Here is a 10931-nt window from a genome sequence, read left to right as displayed (position 1 = left end):
GCCAGGTCTATAGGGCAGGTCTATTGTAATCAAGGACAGGTCCATTATAATACAGGCCAGGTCTATTATAGTACATGCCAGGTCTATTATAGTACAGGCCAGGTCTATTACAATACAGGCCAGGTATATTATAATATAGGCCAGGTCTCGTATAATACACGCCAGGTCTATTATAATAAAGGCCTGTTCTATTATAATACAGACCAGGTGTATTATAATACAGGCCAGGTCTATTATAATACAGACCAGGTCTATTATAATGCAGGCCAGGTCTACAGGCCAGGCCTATTATATTACAGGCCAGGTCTATTATAATACAGGCCAGGTCTTTTATAGTACAGGACAGGTCTACAGACCAGTTCTACTATAATACAGTACAGGTCTATTATAATACAGGACAGGTCTACATAACAGGTCTATTATAATACAGTCCATGTCCTTATAATACAGACCAGGTCTATTATAATACAGACCGGGTCTATTTTAATACAGGACAGGTCTACAGGCCAGGTCTATTATAATACAGGCCAGGTCTTTTATATTACAGACCAGGTATATTATAATAGAGGCCAGGTCTATTGTAATATAGGCCATGTCTATTATAATACAAACCAGGTCTATTATAATAAAGGCCAGGTCTACAGGCCAGGTCTACAGGCCAGGCCTATTTTAATACAGGCCAGGTCTACTGTAATACAGACAGGGTCTATTATAATACAGGCCAGGTCTATTATAAAAAAGTGCAGGTCTGTTATAATACAGGCCAGGTCTATTATAATACAGGCCAGGTCTACTATAGTAAATGACAGGTCTTCAAACCATGTCTATTATAATACAGGCCAGGTCTACTATAATACAGGCTAGGTCTATTATAATACAGGCCAGGTCTACAGGCCAGGTCTATTGTAATACAGGCCAGGATCCATTACAATACAGACCAGGTCTATTACAATACAGACCATGTCTATTATAGTACAGGCCAGGTCTATTACAATACAGGCCAGGTTTATTATAATAAAGGCCAGGTCTACAGGCCAGGTCTACAGGCCAGGCCTATTTTAATACAGGCCAGGTCTACTGTAATACAGACAGGGTCTATTATAATACAGGCCATGTCTATTATAGTACAGGCCAGGTCTATTATAATACAGGCCAGGTCTATTATAATACAGGCCAGGTCTATTATAATAAAGGCCAGGTCTCTTATAATACAGGCCAGGTCTATTATAGTACAGGCTAGGTCTATTATAATACAGGCCAGGTCTACTATAATACAGGCTAGGTCTATTATAATACAGGCCAGGTCTATAGGGCAGGTCTATTGTAATCAAGGACAGGTCCATTATAATACAGGCCAGGTCTATTATAGTACATGCCAGGTCTATTATAGTACAGGCCAGGTCTATTACAATACAGGCCAGGTATATTATAATATAGGCCAGGTCTCGTATAATACACGCCAGGTCTATTATAATAAAGGCCTGTTCTATTATAATACAGACCAGGTCTATTATAATACAGGCCAGGTCTATTATAATACAGGCCAGATCTACTGGCCAGGTCTATTATAATACAGACCAGGTCTGTTATAATACAGGCCAGCTCTACTATAATACAGGCCAGATCTATTATAATACAGGCCAGATCTACAGGCCAGGTCTATTATAATACATGCCAGGTCCATTATAATACAGACCAGGTATATTAAAGTATAGGCCAGGTCTGTTATAATACAGGCCAGGCCTATTATAATACAGACCAGGTCTATTATAATACAGGCCAGATCTACTATAATACAGGCCAGATCTATTATAATACAGGTCAGATCTACAGGCCAGGTCTATTATAATACATGCCAGGTCCATTATAATACAGACCAGGTATATTAAAGTATAGGCCAGGTCTGTTATAATACAGGCCAGTTCTATTATAATACAGGGAAGATATGTTATAAGACAGGCCAGGTCTATTATAATACAGACCAGGTCTATTATAATGCAGGCCAGGTCTACAGGCCAGGCCTATTATATTACAGGCCAGGTCTATTATAATACAGGCCAGGTCTTTTATAGTACAGGACAGGTCTACAGACCAGTTCTACTATAATACAGTACAGGTCTATTATAATACAGGAGAGGTCTACATAACAGGTCTATTATAATACAGTCCATGTCCTCATAATACAGACCAGGTCTATTATAATACAGACCGGGTCTATTTTAATACAGGACAGGTCTACAGGCCAGGTTTATTATAATACAGGCCAGGTCTATTATATTACAGACCAGGTATATTATAATAGAGGCCAGGTCTATTGTAATATAGGCCATGTCTATTATAATACAAACCAGGTCTATTATAATAAAGGCCAGGTCTACAGGCCAGGTCTACAGGCCAGGCCTATTTTAATACAGGCCAGGTCTACTGTAATACAGACAGGGTCTATTTTAATACAGGCCAGGTCTACTGTAATACAGACAGGGTCTATTATAATACAGACCAGGTCTATTATAAAAAAGGGCAGGTCTGTTATAATACAGGCCAGGTCTATTATAATACAGGCCAGGTCTACTATAGTAAATGACAGGTCTACAAACCATGTCTATTATAATACAGGCCAGGTCTACTATAATACAGGCTAGGTCTATTATAATACAGGCCAGGTCTACAGGCCAGGTCTATTGTAATACAGGCCAGGATCCATTACAATACAGGCCAGGTCTATTACAATACAGACCATGTCTATTATAGTACAGGCCAGGTCTATTACAATACAGGCCAGGTATATTATAATAAAGGCCAGGTCTACAGGCCAGGTCTACAGGCCAGGCCTATTTTAATACAGGCCAGGTCTACTGTAATACAGACAGGGTCTATTATAATAAAGGCCATGTCTATTATAGTACAGGCCAGGTCTATTATAATACAGGCCAGGTCTATTATAATACAGGCCAGGTCTATTATAATAAAGGCCAGGTCTCTTATAATACAGGCCAGGTCTATTATAGTACAGGCTAGGTCTATTATAATACAGGCCAGGTCTACTATAATACAGGCTAGGTCTATTATAATACAGGCCAGGTCTATAGGGCAGGTCTATTGTAATCAAGGACAGGTCCATTATAATACAGGCCAGGTCTATTATAGTACATGCCAGGTCTATTATAGTACAGGCCAGGTCTATTACAATACAGGCCAGGTATATTATAATATAGGCCAGGTCTCGTATAATACACGCCAGGTCTATTATAATAAAGGCCTGTTCTATTATAATACAGACCAGGTCTATTATAATACAGGCCAGGTCTATTATAATACAGGCCAGATCTACTGGCCAGGTCTATTATAATACAGACCAGGTCTGTTATAATACAGGCCAGCTCTACTATAATACAGGCCAGATCTATTATAATACAGGCCAGATCTACAGGCCAGGTCTATTATAATGCATGCAAGGTCCATTATAATACAGACCAGGTATATTAAAGTATAGGCCAGGTCTGTTATAATACAGGCCAGGCCTATTATAATACAGACCAGGTCTATTATAATACAGGCCAGATCTACTATAATACAGGCCAGATCTATTATAATACAGGTCAGATCTACAGGCCAGGTCTATTATAATACATGCCAGGTCCATTATAATACAGACCAGGTATATTAAAGTATAGGCCAGGTCTGTTATAATACAGGCCAGTTCTATTATAATACAGGGAAGATATGTTATAAGACAGGCCAGGTCTATTATAATACAGACCAGGTCTATTATAATGCAGGCCAGGTCTACAGGCCAGGCCTATTATATTACAGGCCAGGTCTATTATAATACAGGCCAGGTCTTTTATAGTACAGGACAGGTCTACAGACCAGTTCTACTATAATACAGTACAGGTCTATTATAATACAGGACAGGTCTACATAACAGGTCTATTATAATACAGTCCATGTCCTCATAATACAGACCAGGTCTATTATAATACAGACCGGGTCTATTTTAATACAGGACAGGTCTACAGGCCAGGTTTATTATAATACAGGCCAGGTCTATTATATTACAGACCAGGTATATTATAATAGAGGCCAGGTCTATTGTAATATAGGCCATGTCTATTATAATACAAACCAGGTCTATTATAATAAAGGCCAGGTCTACAGGCCAGGTCTACAGGCCAGGCCTATTTTAATACAGGCCAGGTCTACTGTAATACAGACAGGGTCTATTTTAATACAGGCCAGGTCTACTGTAATACAGACAGGGTCTATTATAATACAGACCAGGTCTATTATAAAAAAGGGCAGGTCTGTTATAATACAGGCCAGGTCTATTATAATACAGGCCAGGTCTACTATAGTAAATGACAGGTCTACAAACCATGTCTATTATAATACAGGCCAGGTCTACTATAATACAGGCTAGGTCTATTATAATACAGGCCAGGTCTACAGGCCAGGTCTATTGTAATACAGGCCAGGATCCATTACAATACAGGCCAGGTCTATTACAATACAGACCATGTCTATTATAGTACAGGCCAGGTCTATTACAATACAGGCCAGGTATATTATAATATAGGCCAGATCTATTATAATACAGGCCAGGTCTATTATAATACAGACCAGGTCTATTATAATACAGGCCAGCTCTACTATAATACAGGCCAGATCTATTATAATACAGGCCAGATCTACAGGCCAGGTCTATTATAATACATGCCAGGTCAATTATAATACAGACCAGGTATATTATAGTGTAGGCCAGGTCTGTTATAATACAGGCCAGTTCTATTATAATACAGGCCAGGTCTATTATAATGCAGGCCAGGTCTACAGGCCAGGTCTATTATATTACAGGCCAGATCTATTATAATACAGGTCAGGTCAATTATAGTACAGGACAGGTCTACAGACCAGGTCTACTATAATACAGTACAGGTCTATTATAATACAGGACAGGTCTACATGCCAGGTCTATTATAATACAGACCAGGTCTATTATAATATAGACCAGGTCTATTATAATACAGACCAGGTCTATTACAATACAGGACAGGTCTACAGGCCAGGTCTATTATAATACAGGCCAGGTCTATTATAATACACCCCGGGTCTATTATAATACAGACCAGGATTATTATAATACAGGCTTGGTCTGTTATAAGACAGGCCAGGTCTATTATAATACAGACCAGGTCTATTATAATGCAGGCCAGGTCTACAGGCCAGGTCTATTCTATTACAGGCCAGGTCTATTATAATACAGGTCAGGTCTATTATAGTACAGGACAGGTCTACAGGCCAGGTCTATTATATTACCGGCCAGGTCTATTATAAAACAGGGCAGGTCTACTATAATACAGGCCAGGTCTATTATAATACAGGCCAGGTCTATTATAATACAGGCCGGGTCTATTATAATACAGTCCAGGTCTATTATAATACAGGCCAGGTCTATAAAAGTACAGGTCTACAGACCAGGTCTATTATAGTACAGTCCAGCTCTACTAAAATACAGGCCATATCTATTATAATACAGGCCAGATCTACAGGCCAGGTCTATTATAATACATGCCAGGTCCATTATAATACAGGCCAGGTATATTATAATATAGGCCAGGTCTCGTATAATACACGCCAGGTGTATTATAATAAAGGCCTGTTCTATTATAATACAGACCATGTGTATTATAATACAGGCCATGTCTATTATAATACAGGCCAGATCTACTGGCCAGGTCCATTATAATACAGACCAGTTATATTATAGTACAGGCCAGGTCTGTTATAATACAGGCCAGGCCTATTATAATACAGGCCACGTCTACTGTAATACAGACCAGGTCTATTATAATACAGGCCATGTCTATTATAAAACAGGGCAGGTCTACTATAATACAGACCAGGTCTATTATAATACAGACCAGGTCTATTATAATACAGACCAGGTCTATTATAATACAGGACAGGTCTACAGGCCAGGTCTATTATAATACAGACCAGGTCCCTTATATTACAGACCAGGTATATTATAATACAGGCCAGGTCTATTGTAATACAGGCCCAGTCTATTAAAATACAGACCAGGTCTATTATAATAAATTCCAGGTCTACAGGCCAGGCTTATTATAATACAGGCTATGTCTATTATAAAACAGGGAAGGTCTACTATAATACAGACCAGGTCTACTATAATACAGACCAGGTCTATTATAATACAGACCAGGTCTATTATAATACAGACCAGGTCTATTAAAATACAGGCCAGGTCTGTTATAATACAGGCCAGGTCTATTATAATACAGGCCAGATCTATTATAGTACAGGCCAGGTCTATTACAATACAGACCATGTCTATTATAGTACAGGCCAGGTCTATTACAATACAGGCCAGATCTATTATAATATAGGCCAGATCTATTATAATACAGGCCAGGTCTATTATAATACAGACCAGGTCTAATATAATACAGGCCAGGTCTACTATAATACAGGCTAGGTCTATTATAATAAAGGCCAGGTCTACAGGCCAGGTCTATTGTAATACAGGCCAGGTCCATTATAATACTGGCCAGGTCTACAGGCCAGGTCTATTGTAATACAGGCCAGGTCTTTATAATACAGGCCAGGTCTACAGGCCATGTCTATTATAATACAGAACAGGTCCATTATAATACAGGCCAGGTCTACAGGCCAGGTCTATTGTAATACAGGCCAGGTCCATTATAATACAGGCCAGGTCTACAGGCCAGGTCTATTGTAATACAGGCCAGGTCCATTATAATGCTGGCCAGGTCTATTATAGTACAGACCAGGTCTGTTATAGCACAGGCCAGGTCTATTACAATAGAGGCCAGGTATATTATAATATAGGCCAGGTCTCGTATAATACAGGCCAGGTCTATTATAATAAAGGCCTGGTCTATTATAATACAGACCAGGTCTATTATAAAACAGTGGAAGGTCTACTATAATACAGACCATGTCTATTATAATACAGACCAGGTCTATTATAATACAGACCAGGTCTATAAAAGTACAGTTCTACAGACCAGGTATATTATAGTACAGGCCAGGCCTATTATAATACAGGCCAGGTCTACTGTAATACAGACCAGGTCTATTATAATACAGGCCATGTCTATTATAAAACAGGGCAGGTCTACTATAATACAGACCAGGTCTATTATAATACAGACCAGGTCTATTATAATACAGGCCAGATATATTATAATACAGGCCAGATCTACAGGCCAGGTCTATTATAAGACAGGCCAGGTCTATTATAATACAGACCAGGTCTATTATAATGCAGGCCAGGTCTACAGGCCAGGTCTATTATATTACAGGCCACGTCTATTATAATACAGGTCAGGTCTATTATAGTACAGGACAGGTCTACAGACCAGGTCTACTATAATACAGTACAGGTCTATTATAATACAGGACAGGTCTACATGCCAGGTCTATTATAATACAGACCAGGTCAATTATAATATTAACCAGGTCTATTATAATACAGACCAGGACTATTATAATACAGGGCAGGTCTACAGGCCAGGTCTATTATAATACAGGCCAGGTCCCTTATAGTACAGACCAGGCCTATTATAATACAGACCAGGTCTATTATAATACAGACCAGGTCTATTATAATACAGGCCAGGTCTATTATAATACAGACCAGGTCTATTATAATACAGGCCAGGTCTATAAAGGTACAAGTCTACAGACCAGGTCTATTATAATACAGAACAGCTCTACTAAAATACAGGCCATATCTATTATAATACAGGCCAGATATACAGGCCAGGTCGATTACAATACATGCCAGGTCAATTATAATACAGTCCAGGTATATTATAGTACAGGCCAGGTCTGTTATAATACAGGTCAGGCCTATTATAATACAGGCCACGTCTACTGTAATACAGACCAGGTCTATTATAATACAGGCCATGTCTTTTATAAAACAGGGCAGACCTACTATAATACCGACCAGGTCTATTATAATACAGACCAGGTCTATTATAATTCAGGACAGGTCTACAGGCCAGGTATAGTATAATACAGACCAGGTCCCTTATATTACAGACCAGGTATATTATAATACAGGCCAGGTCTATTGTAATACAGGCCAGGTCTATTATAATACAGACCAGGTTTATTATAATAAAGGCCAGGTCTACAGGCCAGGTCTACAGGCCAGGCCTATTATAATACAGACCAGGTCTACTGTAATACAGACCAGGTCTATTATAATACAGGCCATGTCTATTATAAAACAGGGAAGGTCTACAATAATACAGACCAGGTCTATTATAATACAGACCAGGTCTATTATAATACAGACCAGGACTATTAAAATACAGGCCAGGTCTAATATAATACAGGCCAGGTCTACAGGCCAGGTCTATTGTAATACAGGCCAGGTCCATTATAATACAGGCCAGGTCTATTATAATACAGGCCAGGTCTATTATAGTACAGGCCAGGTCTATTACAATACAGGCCAGGTATATTATAATATAGGCCAGGTCTCGTATAATAAACGGCAGGTCTATTATAATAAAGGCCTGTTCTATTATAATACAGACCAGGTGTATTATGATACAGGCCAGGTCTATTATAACACAGGCCAGGTCTGTTATAATACAGACCAGGTCTATTATAATATAGACCAGGTCTATTATATTACAGGCCAGGTCTATTACAATACAGGCAAGGTATATTATAATGCAGGCCAGGTGTGCTATAATACAGGCTAGGTCTACTATAATATAGGCCAGGTCTACAGGCCAGGTCTATTATAATACAGGCCAGGTCTACTATAATATAGGCTAGGTCTATTATAATACAGGCCAGGTCTACAGGCCAGGTCTATTGTAATACAGGCCAGGTCCATTATAATACTGGCCAGGTCTACAGGCCAGGTCTATTGTAATACAGGCCAGGTCTTTATAATACAGGCCAGGTCTACAGGCCATGTCTATTATAATACAGAACAGGTCCATTATAATACAGGCCAGGTCTACAGGCCAGGTCTATTGTAATACAGGCCAGGTCCATTATAATACAGGCCAGATCTACAGGCCAGGTCTATTGTAATACAGGCCAGGTCCATTATAATACTGGCCAGGTCTATTATAGTACAGACCAGGTCTATTATAGCACAGGCCAGGTCTATGACAATAGAGGCCAGGTATATTATAATATAGGCCAGGTCTCGTATAATACAGGCCAGGTCTATTATAATAAAGGCCTGGTCTATTATAATACAGACCAGGTCTATTATAAAACAGTGGAAGGTCTACTATAATACAGACCATGTCTATTATAGTACAGACCAGGTCTATTATAATACAGACCAGGTCTATAAAAGTACAGTTCTACAGACCAGGTCTATTATAATACAGGCCAGATCTATTATAATACAGGCCAGGTCTATTATAATACATGCCAGGTCCATTATATTACAGACCAGGTATTTTATAGTACAGGCCAGGCCTATTATAATACAGGCCAGGTCTACTGTAATACAGACCAGGTCTATTATAATACAGGCCATGTCTATTATAAAACAGGGCAGGTCTACTATAATACAGACCAGGTATATTATAATACAGACCAGGTCTATTATAATACAGGCCAGATATATTATAATACAGGCCAGATCTACAGGCCAGGTCTATTATAAGACAGGCCAGGTCTATTATAATACAGACCAGGTCTATTATAATGCAGGCCAGGTCTACAGGCCAGGTCTATTATATTACAGGCCAGGTCTATTATAATACAGGTCAGGTCTATTATAGTACAGGACAGGTCTACAGACCAGGTCTACTATAATACAGTACAGGTCTATTATAATACAGGACAGGTCTACATGCCAGGTCTATTATAATACAGACCAGGTCTATTATAATATTAACCAGGTCTATTATAATACAGACCAGGACTATTATAATACAGGGCAGGTCTACAGGCCAGGTCTATTATAATACAGGCCAGGTCCCTTATAGTACAGACCAGGCCTATTATAATACAGACCAGGTCTATTATAATACAGACCAGGTCTATTATAATACAGGCCAGGTCTATTATAATACAGACCAGGTCTATTATAATACAGGCCAGGTCTATAAGGGTAAAGGTCTACAGACCAGGTCTATTATAATACAGAACAGCTCTACTAAAATACAGGCCATATCTATTATAATACAGGCCAGATATACAGGCCAGGTCGATTACAATACATGCCAGGTCAATTATAATACAGTCCAGGTATATTATAGTACAGGCCAGGTCTGTTATAATACAGGTCAGGCCTATTATAATACAGGCCACGTCTACTATAATACCGACCAGGTCTATTATAATACAGACCAGGTCTATTATAATTCAGGACAGGTCAACAGGCCAGGTATATTATAATACAGACCAGGTCCCTTATATTACAGACCAGGTATATTATAATACAGGCCAGGTCTATTGTAATACAGGCCAGGTCTATTATAATGCAGACCAGGTTTTTTATAATAAAGGCCAGGTCTACAGGCCAGGTCTACAGGCCAGGCCTATTATAATACAGACCAGGTCTACTGTAATACAGACCAGGTCTATTATAATACAGGCCATGTCTATTATAAAACAGGGAAGGTCTACTATAATACAGACCAGGTCTATTATAATACAGACCAGGTCTATTATAATACAGACCAGGACTATTAAAATACAGGCCAGGTCTATTATAATACAGACCAGGTCTATTATAATACAGACCAGGACTATTAAAATACAGGCCAGGTCTATTATAATACAGGCCAGGTCTACAGAACAGGTCTATTGTAATACAGGCCAGGTCCATTATAATACAGGCCAGGTCTTTTATAATACAGGCCAGGTCTATTACAATACAGGCAAGGTATATTATA

Source organism: Salvelinus fontinalis, chromosome 4 (genome assembly GCF_029448725.1).
Source record: "Salvelinus fontinalis isolate EN_2023a chromosome 4, ASM2944872v1, whole genome shotgun sequence".
In the NCBI taxonomy this organism is placed as follows: domain Eukaryota; kingdom Metazoa; phylum Chordata; class Actinopteri; order Salmoniformes; family Salmonidae; genus Salvelinus; species Salvelinus fontinalis.
The sequence above is the reverse complement of the archived record's forward strand: the minus strand, read 5'-3'. Positions refer to the sequence as shown.